Source organism: Lolium perenne, chromosome 3 (genome assembly GCF_019359855.2).
Source record: "Lolium perenne isolate Kyuss_39 chromosome 3, Kyuss_2.0, whole genome shotgun sequence".
NCBI lineage: Eukaryota > Viridiplantae > Streptophyta > Magnoliopsida > Poales > Poaceae > Lolium > Lolium perenne.
In genome coordinates this window covers 322,519,506-322,529,320 of record NC_067246.2, presented here as the reverse complement: position 1 = coordinate 322,529,320, position 9,815 = coordinate 322,519,506, and the positions used below count along the sequence as shown (strand labels likewise).

The following is a 9,815-nucleotide window of genomic DNA, read 5'->3' as shown; positions in this document are numbered from 1 at the left end:
ATCGCTCGCGAGGCGACGCCGTCTACGGTCCACCGTCAAGATGGAGTAGTGCCTCTTCTCGTCGTCCCACTACTTCTGCGTCATGTGCGCTGGCTTCTCCTTCGGCGCCACCACACGCGGTTTCGCCGTAGCCTTCTTCTTCGGTGACATGGTGGCGAGGGTTTTGCGGCAAGGATTTTGCATCATGGGAGCTGGATGGATGCGGGAGATAGAGCGGCGAGCGGTAGGGGGGAGATTTTGGGGAAACTTGTAGGGATTGGGCTCGTGTGGATGATAGGCGGAGCCCACTCATTGAATCTGACGTGGTGCTGGCGTGCCCGTTCGGCGCCCCGCACAAAGGGGTCAGCACGGGGTTGTTGACTGTTTTATTGGGCTCAGAAGCAGTAGGCGCTTTTTGGGACGCGCCGGAGTCTGTGTGCCAAAAAAAAACTATTTCATGTTGATATTTTTGCACCGTACAATATGGCATTGTCAAAATCCAGGAATTTTTTGTCGGACTGTTTTGAAACTCTAAAATGCTGGTTTGGAAAAATAATCTCCACGGAGGCAACTTTCAAAAACCTAGTTAGTAGCTATAGCTTAACACAACAGGTCCAAGATGTGCCAAACTTCGGTACATGTTGCACCTGCTCAACCACACAGCCGGATTTAATTGATTTAATTCCCATACTGCCGACCATCCATATTCACTAGATTTAGATGTGCGCCTTGGCGCACGACCCCGTGAGACACGTGTATAGTTAGAAAAATGATCTTTTTTAGATTTTACAAATCGTATGAACCACGGTAAATTACAAGCACAGAAACACATGTTTATAACTTTATATACAACCAGAAAACATTAGAAAACGTCAAAATCATCATCTACATAGGCAGTACATTAGAAAATTGACCACCAACAAAAAATCCATACTCATCATATCACCAGCAGCAAGCGGGAATAGGCAGTAAAACAAATGGCATATTGCATTGTTTGGCAAAAGGGGAAATTTGGAGTACAGCTTGGGGTACAGAACCAAGCAAAGCAACAAATAAGGACTGGCACGACCTTTTTTTCACACCAACAGATCAAAATGAAAGGAGTGTAGAAACCACGGTAGCATGTATGTGCCGAATGAAGCTATAATGTTTGATTACAACCTCACAAGCTCACCATCAGCCATGAGGCTAACAAACAACCAGGCTAGAAACTCATTGTCCAAGCTACGGTAGATTTTACATGAATAGTGAACCAATATGCACGAACTAAATACCAAACATCTCAACTACTGAAACATTACAAATCTCATGTTTTCTTGAAACTTCAGAAATTTCACAGAGTGATCGGCCGCTCATCATCTAAGTCAAATCTCAAGATTTCTTCATTGAAACCCTCGACAAATGCTACAGTTTCTCATCCTCAACACCATTCACCTTTCTTTACCTGAATCATGAAGGCTGGTCAGTTGAGAGGACTATAAAGGTCACTCAGGACGTGTTGCCTAATGAAGGATTTTCTAATAGGAAAAAGCCATCAGTTCAGCATGCCCCCCATAACCAACATTAGAATCATCCAGGAGGACCCAAAACAAAGATTGAGTAGTCAAAAGATAAATTTGAACAAAATACAGTGCATGTGAATGCAAGTAGTTTCTTAATGAGAACATGAAACATCAAACTGAATTATGATGAGACAATGACTTGCTGTCACCAATCCAAAAGTGGGGCTCAATCAAATAATGATATGTGCATATACAGAAGAAAAAGGAAGCATGTTATATAGTTTGAAAGAAGTCGTAAATCGCATGGACCAATGAGTCTGAATAAAAGAACTAAAAAATCTCACATCAATGATGACTACACGCGCGCTCATATCCTGTATAACTCAAAGATAGAAAACGTAGTTATTGCCATTTGGATGACACCGTACTAAGAAATTTGAGTAGGAAAACTGAATTGTATGTACATTTTTTTACCGAGGCATTAGGATGGCCATGTGAAGGTATCAATTATCTTACACAACTTGTCCCGCCGCTGCTGCCATGTACCACTTCATTCTTTCTCCTCTTCACACCGCCATTGTAGGAGCATCTACACGGAATTGAGCAACACTACAGTATGTCAATACCATGATGTTACCTATTAAAGGAATACAAAAAAGGTAGCAATAATATATCCAACATGCTGTTATGGATTTTCATATGAACCCATTTTAAATGTAGGCTAGTACAGGGCAAGAAAAAGCACACGAAAGAAATAATCTATAAGAAATTGAAATTACTTTCATTTGATTAAGAACATCTTTATCTCTTTTTTCTCCCCTTATCAGTATGTTTGAAATGAGTGATTATAACGTTAGATAAGTTTGCAAATCCTGAAATCGATGAGGAGCATCCAAGTTCAAAGTTTCTAAAATACAAGGCTATGAATCAACCTCAACAACGGAGAACATAATTATTACCTTCTGTTTGGTTTCAAGACATGCCATTTGCAGCTGAATTTCTTTTCTTTTCTGCATACAGAGTTAGTTGAGTATGAGCATTTGAGACAAGCATGCATTTACCAGTTTGGTTTGACAGTAAAATTGGCAAGAGAACAAGACACTGAGCTGAATAAACCTCTTGGTTAGACCATGAAATGGGGGAGGAAAGTAGCCCTTCACCTCCAGGGAATTATTGCAGAGGACGACTAAAATCCGCAAATAAAAAACTGAAGAATGTAAGCATGCAAATAAAAATCAAAACTGTGAAAATACCACAGGGCCATTTACATACAAAAATAAGCTAAAAACACCCCAAAACATTGTACCCATAATGTACTCAACAGGTTAAATATTTTATACTGTAGAGCACAGGTGTATCAAAAATTTATTAAGGTGTAGAGAACATGTGTATCAAAAAATTAGTAAGGTGGATAGTCCTAGGGTTCTGAAAAATGGCATGAAAATTGAATATCCCAATACAAATAACACTACTATGCATTACATCGACAAAAATAGAAATCAAGATTAGTAAGATTAGTAAGATTTACATAAAACTCTAGATGCATATTTCAGGCTAGTTAATTTTACCATAAAGAAGAGGTACTAATAAATCAACTCAGAAGATCAACTCATAGAAGTCCAAGCACTCGGCAAAGAAGAATGAAATGTATGCACATAGTTGAATCCCGGTGATGAGGAATGATACCCCGGTCTTTCGCACATATAATCATTTTATAATACACTTCATCATAAGCTAATTATATTTAGGAATCATAGTTTACACTTAGCGCATGATTCAGTGGGACTCGAACCGATCTACAACTTACATAATAGAGATCTTATATAATAGCAGCAAAAAGAACCATAGCTAAAGGGGAATACGTTTAACCATCTGTAAAAAACAATATGAGCAAACAGAAAATGAAGAATAAACACCTAGGTTTTTAATTTAACCGTATAAATAGCAGAAGTATCAGCTATGAAGAGAAGAAAAGAACACAACATAGCCAGTACATCAAGTGCAGCTTCAATATAATTACCACCGCTCTTTCGCATTGGAAATCGATGGGTGAAGTGCTATGTGTACCATCATTAGCATTTCCTCCATCCTGTGTAGACTAAGTTGTGTCATGTAATTTTGGACAGAGGGAATACACCATCTCTTACAGTACAAACCCAATGTACAAGAAAGCTTAGTCAACAAAAGCCATTACATCTATGAGTGTTTTAAGTAGTCGGCAAGATGTAGAGAATATAGAGATATATAATATTAAATAGTAATGAGGTCCTATATACATACATGAGATCTATGAGTGTTTTAAGTAGTCGGCAAGATGTAGAGAATATAGGGATATATAATATTAAATAGTAATGAGGTCCTATATACATACATGAGATCTCAGGTAGATGGCTTCAACGCAACTGTAAGCATGAATGACCAAGCATGAATGACCACAGAGTACAGTTCATACATATATTATATAATCCCAGGAAGGAAAATAACTAACTTTCTATCATTCACCTTAGAGAAATTGGCAGGATAGCTGAACCACGAGCTCATGCATTCAATCATCACGGTTGCGGAATAAAGAACAGAGAAATTCAGTGTGAACCAACCAGAAGAGCAATATAAAACTGAAGGTAATTGATATTTTGCAAGAAAGTAAAACTTTGGAAGAATAAAGCACAAAATTAACCTGCGAAGAGGAACGATTCTTCATCTTTCTGAACCTATCAACACATCATCTCCACTCTGAATCTGCAATGTACTCTCCATTAATACCATGAGAGCATCTCTATGTTATTCAAAGAATTGCTATGCAACATGTGGTAATTACAAATAAAAATATACAAACATATAGGGTAGTGCATCTGAACCATATTTACCACTAAGAGATTTGCACAAGGCTTTAATAATGAGCTGTGGGGGTTTCGCTACAGTAGAAAGTTTCTAAAAAAGAGGTTTGCACAAGCTTACCAAATTCCACCGCAAGCGTAAAATATAAGACATTTTGGAGATCCTCCATCACCAGCGCCGCTTGCATCCTTGGACGTCGCCCTTCCATCTCCTACGGGTCCGCCGTGGCCCCCGGCCAGCCAGAAAATCCTGCCACTTTTGCCACCTGAAACCCTAGCGCCTTGGGTAGAAGGTCCGGTGGCAGAGGACCTAGTGACAAAGCTCCAGGTCCTGATGGCTTTAACTGTTGTTTTCCTAAGACTTGTTGGGATATTGTGGCTCCTCAGTTCTATAACTTACTGCAGCAATTTTCAGAAGGAAAAGTAATCTTAGGCAGTATAAATAATTATCTAATAACATGAATCTAAAAAATAGTTCTCCTATAGGGGTAAATGATTACAAACCCATATCTCTATTAAACTCAAGCCTCAAACTGGAATGGAAATCCATTCTTGATACTGCCATGTTGTATTCATGTATTGAGTTTTAGTGTTTCTAGCTGGTGTCCTACCTACCTGATCAGTTACATCAACCTGCTGGGGCAGATTTTGTACACCACGAACCCAATTATTTTTACTGCTGCTCTCACACTTGAACTCAATCAGACCTTGTGTTGTGCTCAAGCCAAAGCAGCATGTCTCTCGTGAACCTTTCTCTGGCTCGGGCGACTCTGGGGCTCTCTTTAGACACCATATACCACACCTGTAAGTATTTTCAAGCATCACGTTAGAACTCATGTTTTATTAACTCATAATTTATCATTGGCCCGGTCATGCAAAACCCTTGGCAATACGATAATAACACACTTTAGGCATGGCCAAATTAGGGAGCTTAGCAGTTTACCATACATTACAATAAAGTGAAAAGATATGATCAAGAAAGAACCAGCCAAACAAAGAGAGCCCTTGGTAATGCAGGGTTGGGAAATCAAATTGATAAAAGCCTACTTCTTGATTGTTATACATACTGGGGGGCACGCAATTAAAGAATTGTAGAAGATATAATATAAATAAACTAAAACATAATGGGTTCTGATTAAACTATGCTTATGGCTTCATTCAAGAGGACGATTTGCTTTACCCTCCAGAAGTTCTGAATGCAATTGTCCCTAATTTCCTAAGCGACAGATTGTTTCTCAAAAAAGGATGTTCCCATAATAATTCTTAGAAATAGAAGTACATCTGTTTTCGAAAAGAAAAAAAACATGTATGCTGGTTCAGGCAATGGCACGTTTTATTGTAATAGATCTCCCTGATAATGGGTCGCGAGATCGTGCATAACATAAGAGAGGTGGTTCATATTCCTAGGATTGAGCCAACTGCAAAAAACTAAATGGCCTTTTATACTTCAGCTACGTCATTTTCCTATCCGCTTGTGTTATCCATGACTATCAATAAGTGACAGGGGCAGACCCTAACCTCTGCATGTGAAAAATATGGTCTATCATGAGATCTCTGGGTCTGCTGGTCTGATTTCGGTAGATACCATGTGTAAGACATTGGTGTTGATCTATTCAGTCAAATCATTTGTAGGTGCCAAAATATATACATAGAATCTTGATAGTTGGCAAAATCTATATAAACCAAAGAGACAATGGCCGAGATTGGATCACCCTTAATGTGAACCAAGAGAGCATCCAGAATATCTATACAAGTAGGAATAGCCTCACCCGCACGTGCTACAATTGTCAGCTTTCCCTCACGGAGATCAAGAACAGACTTGCTGAACATGACATATCTCCATATTACGACTGTATCCCTACTCAATTTTTCTCTCAAACATACCTCATTGCTTTCTTTCCGGTCTATACGCGTAAGTACATCAGAATACAAATAGACAATTACAGTAACAAACAACAGCATACAGTCCTGATTTTAAGAATACATCATTGCAAATACACCTTAAGTCCTAAAGTAGGAGCATTTTATTTTTCATAAACAAAAAATGACTGGACCTGGACATTAACCTGGTATATATATGCAGCAACCATAAAGGGATTCACTATTTTTCCAATGCATAAATAGCTACAGCAACCTATTTACATTCTAAGCTGCAACCAAGTACAAAAGATATGAGTGGTTTGCTAGATAGAAAATGATGTAGACACTTCTTCAAGAAATAAAAAATAGATACTCTTTTTTCAAACAAAGAAACTTCAGAAAAAATGCAAGACACAGAAGAGGTGATGTTATATAGTCGATGCTAGGGCACTCACAGAATTCGTGTAATTTCTTTGAGGATTGCAGAATCAAGGAAAAGATAACATTCCATTAGGAACCTAAAAAATTATAAGGCATTGCCGCTGCCTTCCCATGGGAGTTGTACCTGAAATAATAGATAAATCTTTTGACCACATCTACTCGACAGGTAAAAAGGAAGTAAGCATAGATATATTGGTCGAACCTCAAGAAAAGAAACCAGACAATTTAAAGGGACTGGCTCACAATACATCATAGATAATTAAGAGGTATGTTCCAATAGCTTTCAACACAGGAAACTGAGAGTGCAATTAAACTATGTTGAACGAAAAAGTAGGCTCTACAGACCAACATTATTTTTATCGCCTCTTAGCAGATTTACGAAATAGAAAAAAACAAGCATCGGTAGAAAGCAACCCCCTAGAGCAGCAGAAGGTAGTAATGGCTTCAATGTGATCATATAGAAATAACCCTGTAGTTATGAAGGCTACAGCCTACTGCAAACTGAAGAACCCTTTAGCTCTGTAACAAAATTAAAGCAAATAATAGTGTAAGTGCCTGCAATTCATTAGCAAAGAGAAGGCACATTACGGATTGATCATTCATGCACAAACTGAGAGTCAATATAAGAGTTAAAGGAGTATGCAGATCTGCAATGAATAACCAAAAGTCAGCTTGCTGGAAAACAATTATTCTCTGAAGAGGATTTCTACGTGCTTTTCTTCTCTGCGAAAATATCTTATCTCCCATGTATCTTTTTGTAGCTATGAGATTTTTATGAAGAACTAACTTCCCACTTTGTAGCCACACTATGTTGAATTTGTATGTTAATAACGTGCATGAACAGTTTCACCTATAGTGAGCATGAACATGATGTCCGGTTAGAAAGTTCCTTATTTAGAATTTGTGCTACCTGGATTAATCAAGCATTGCATTGGTCTATCATTATTTTGATAGCACAGTACACATTGAAACTGATAATTCGTCAGATCACTATTAAAAAACATCTGAATTGAAGTGGAAAAAAAACAGCTGCTGAATAGGCTGCACATACCTTCATTATACATATACCCAGCGGAGAGGCACGACGCGACAACAAGGTGGCTGTACCAGGGGCGAGGCCCTCCGGCCGTTCGCAACTACTGGCTGCAACCTAGTCTTATTTCCTCCTTAGTACAGAACCCTAGCCCTGAAACATCCAACAAGCTCCTTAGTACAGAACCCTAGCCCTGAAACATCCAACAAGAAAAAATACAGATATAGTCAAGCTTCATGAGGTAAAAGTACATGGCTAAGAATATTCAGACTATTGGTGCTGCAACCTCGTGAGAAACCTCGACTAAAATTCAGATTATTACCTGTAGACCATCAATATTAGGGCCTAATCTTCTGTATAATTGTTTCTCCAGCAAGAGGAGGGCCATTGTTCTGTTGCTGGCCGGCCTCCTTGGTGACGATGAAGAGGTGGAGGAGGCTAGGCGGTCTAGCAAAACAAATCGGAGAGGGGTAGGACGGGCTGAGCTCCACCAGCTGCTCCTCCGGGGATGGCACGACGTGCGTCGGCGGTGTGGCTGCGATGCGCCGGCCGGCCAGCAGCCACTCCTCTGGCGGCGGCGACGGACTGCTCCCGTCGGCCACCAACCGCTCATCCGGTGGCGGCACAGGATGCAGCTCCCGCCGGCCACCAGCCGCTCCTCCCACGACGGCCATGGGAGCTGCGAGGTCGGAGACGAGAAGGGCAGGGACGAGAGGTGAAGGAGGAGAAGGATGGTGGCAGGAGGAGGAAGGGGATTGGGCAGGGGCGTAGCACGTGAGGGGATTGGGCGGCGGCTAGGGTTTGACCGTGGGAGCTACACCTTCTATGCGACGTGGTGGAAAATATGGACGGCGCGCGAGGCGGCGACGCGGAGGAGGTGGATCTCGACGGGGAGGAGGTGGAGCTCGACGGGGATGGCTGGGTGGACGAGGCGACGAACGGAGAGAGAAGGGACAGGGGCGGCCGCAGCGAGGATAAGGTTTGTGTGGTCGCTAGCTTTTCTCTCCTCGATCCTTTTTCTCTTTTGCTACCTTGAGCCAATACTGCTGTGACATGTGGCCCAATCGCTGGCTCGAAACGAGACGACGCAACCGGCCAGCCCTTGCTCGCCTGGTGGCGTGCGTGGATGCCCTGTGAGGCCCCCGTTGGGGGGCATCTATTATAGGTTAGATTCAATATCTTACGGGAGATGTACACAACGTGCAGTGGTATAGCAAATTTCAGCCAATTCTTCATACTAAAAAATAAAAACATTAAATGCTCATGGATTAACCTCAGCCACACATTCATCGAGTGCACCCAAGCTCGGGTGTAATTCGTCCGCACTCGTGTATGATACTACTATATGTTATTATGTTCACAATGCATGGTATCATATGCTAGTATTATAATCTTTTTATACTAATTGATTTGTAGAATCTCAATGCAAATATATGTACAAGATTTGTTTGGCATTAAATTTTCTAGTACTACTTGCTATGATACGGTATCTACCTATGATACTACTATCATCTCTCACATCTTTAATTGCACTGCCACATCAGCTTTTTGCATGCATGTGATGCATGATACTACCTATGATACTCCTATTGTAAGTAGTCTTAGAGGTGGGGGTTATGGGACAAATAGTTTTTGGGAATATGACTTACACTCTAGGACGGAGGGAGTACATCTAATCAGAGATCGATGTATCAGTGCGCCGTAGAAGTTATTATTTCTCCAGTCATCCATTGATTGATTAGTAGATCTCCTTGGATTCGATCCGATCAGCACCAACGAGTTAACCCCTCGATCGATGATTTCAGCCGGTACCAGCCGTACGTATAGCGGAGTATCACACCGTACGTGCGATGCCATCGAGCCGAATGAAAATTCTAGCGTCTATACGATGCATCGTCGTCCTTGAACGTCGAACCAACGCGCATTCTCTGTTCCATTCATTGCCCGATGATCCGGACATCGATCTCATCCAGTTTGTTTCTATTCAATCCAAGGTCATCTCGGCCGTACGGCTACGCCGCTACGGCACGCGTTAATTGGACATATACCACAATCCATCGTCCATCATCGAAGCTGCTATTTTAGTATATAGAAAAAGTGCCCGTGCGTTGCACCGGGATATAGAAAATCAACATTTGGACGAAAAATGTCGCACTGATTTAG

The 9,815-nt window shown here is 40.9% G+C and overlaps 1 long non-coding RNA gene across 17 annotated transcripts; it reads right to left on the bottom strand.

Annotated features, from left to right (window-relative positions):
* Nucleotides 1-941: 941 nt before the first annotated feature.
* Nucleotides 942-8,797, bottom strand: LOC127345682 (uncharacterized). 17 transcript variants are annotated; one of them, XR_011756271.1, is made up of 10 exons: nt 7,975-8,794; nt 7,671-7,845; nt 6,634-7,138; nt 4,934-5,120; nt 4,440-4,717; nt 4,159-4,220; nt 3,984-4,005; nt 3,853-3,883; nt 2,441-2,667; nt 942-2,070 (listed from the first exon to the last, which is right to left on the bottom strand). It is a non-coding gene; the product is annotated as an uncharacterized lncRNA (long non-coding RNA). The 17 variants fall into 17 exon arrangements; XR_011756266.1 differs by having other exon boundaries at nt 2,441-3,570; nt 3,984-4,220; nt 7,975-8,796; XR_011756267.1 differs by having other exon boundaries at nt 2,441-3,883; nt 7,975-8,796.
* Between the last annotated feature and the right edge of the window lie 1,018 nt (nt 8,798-9,815).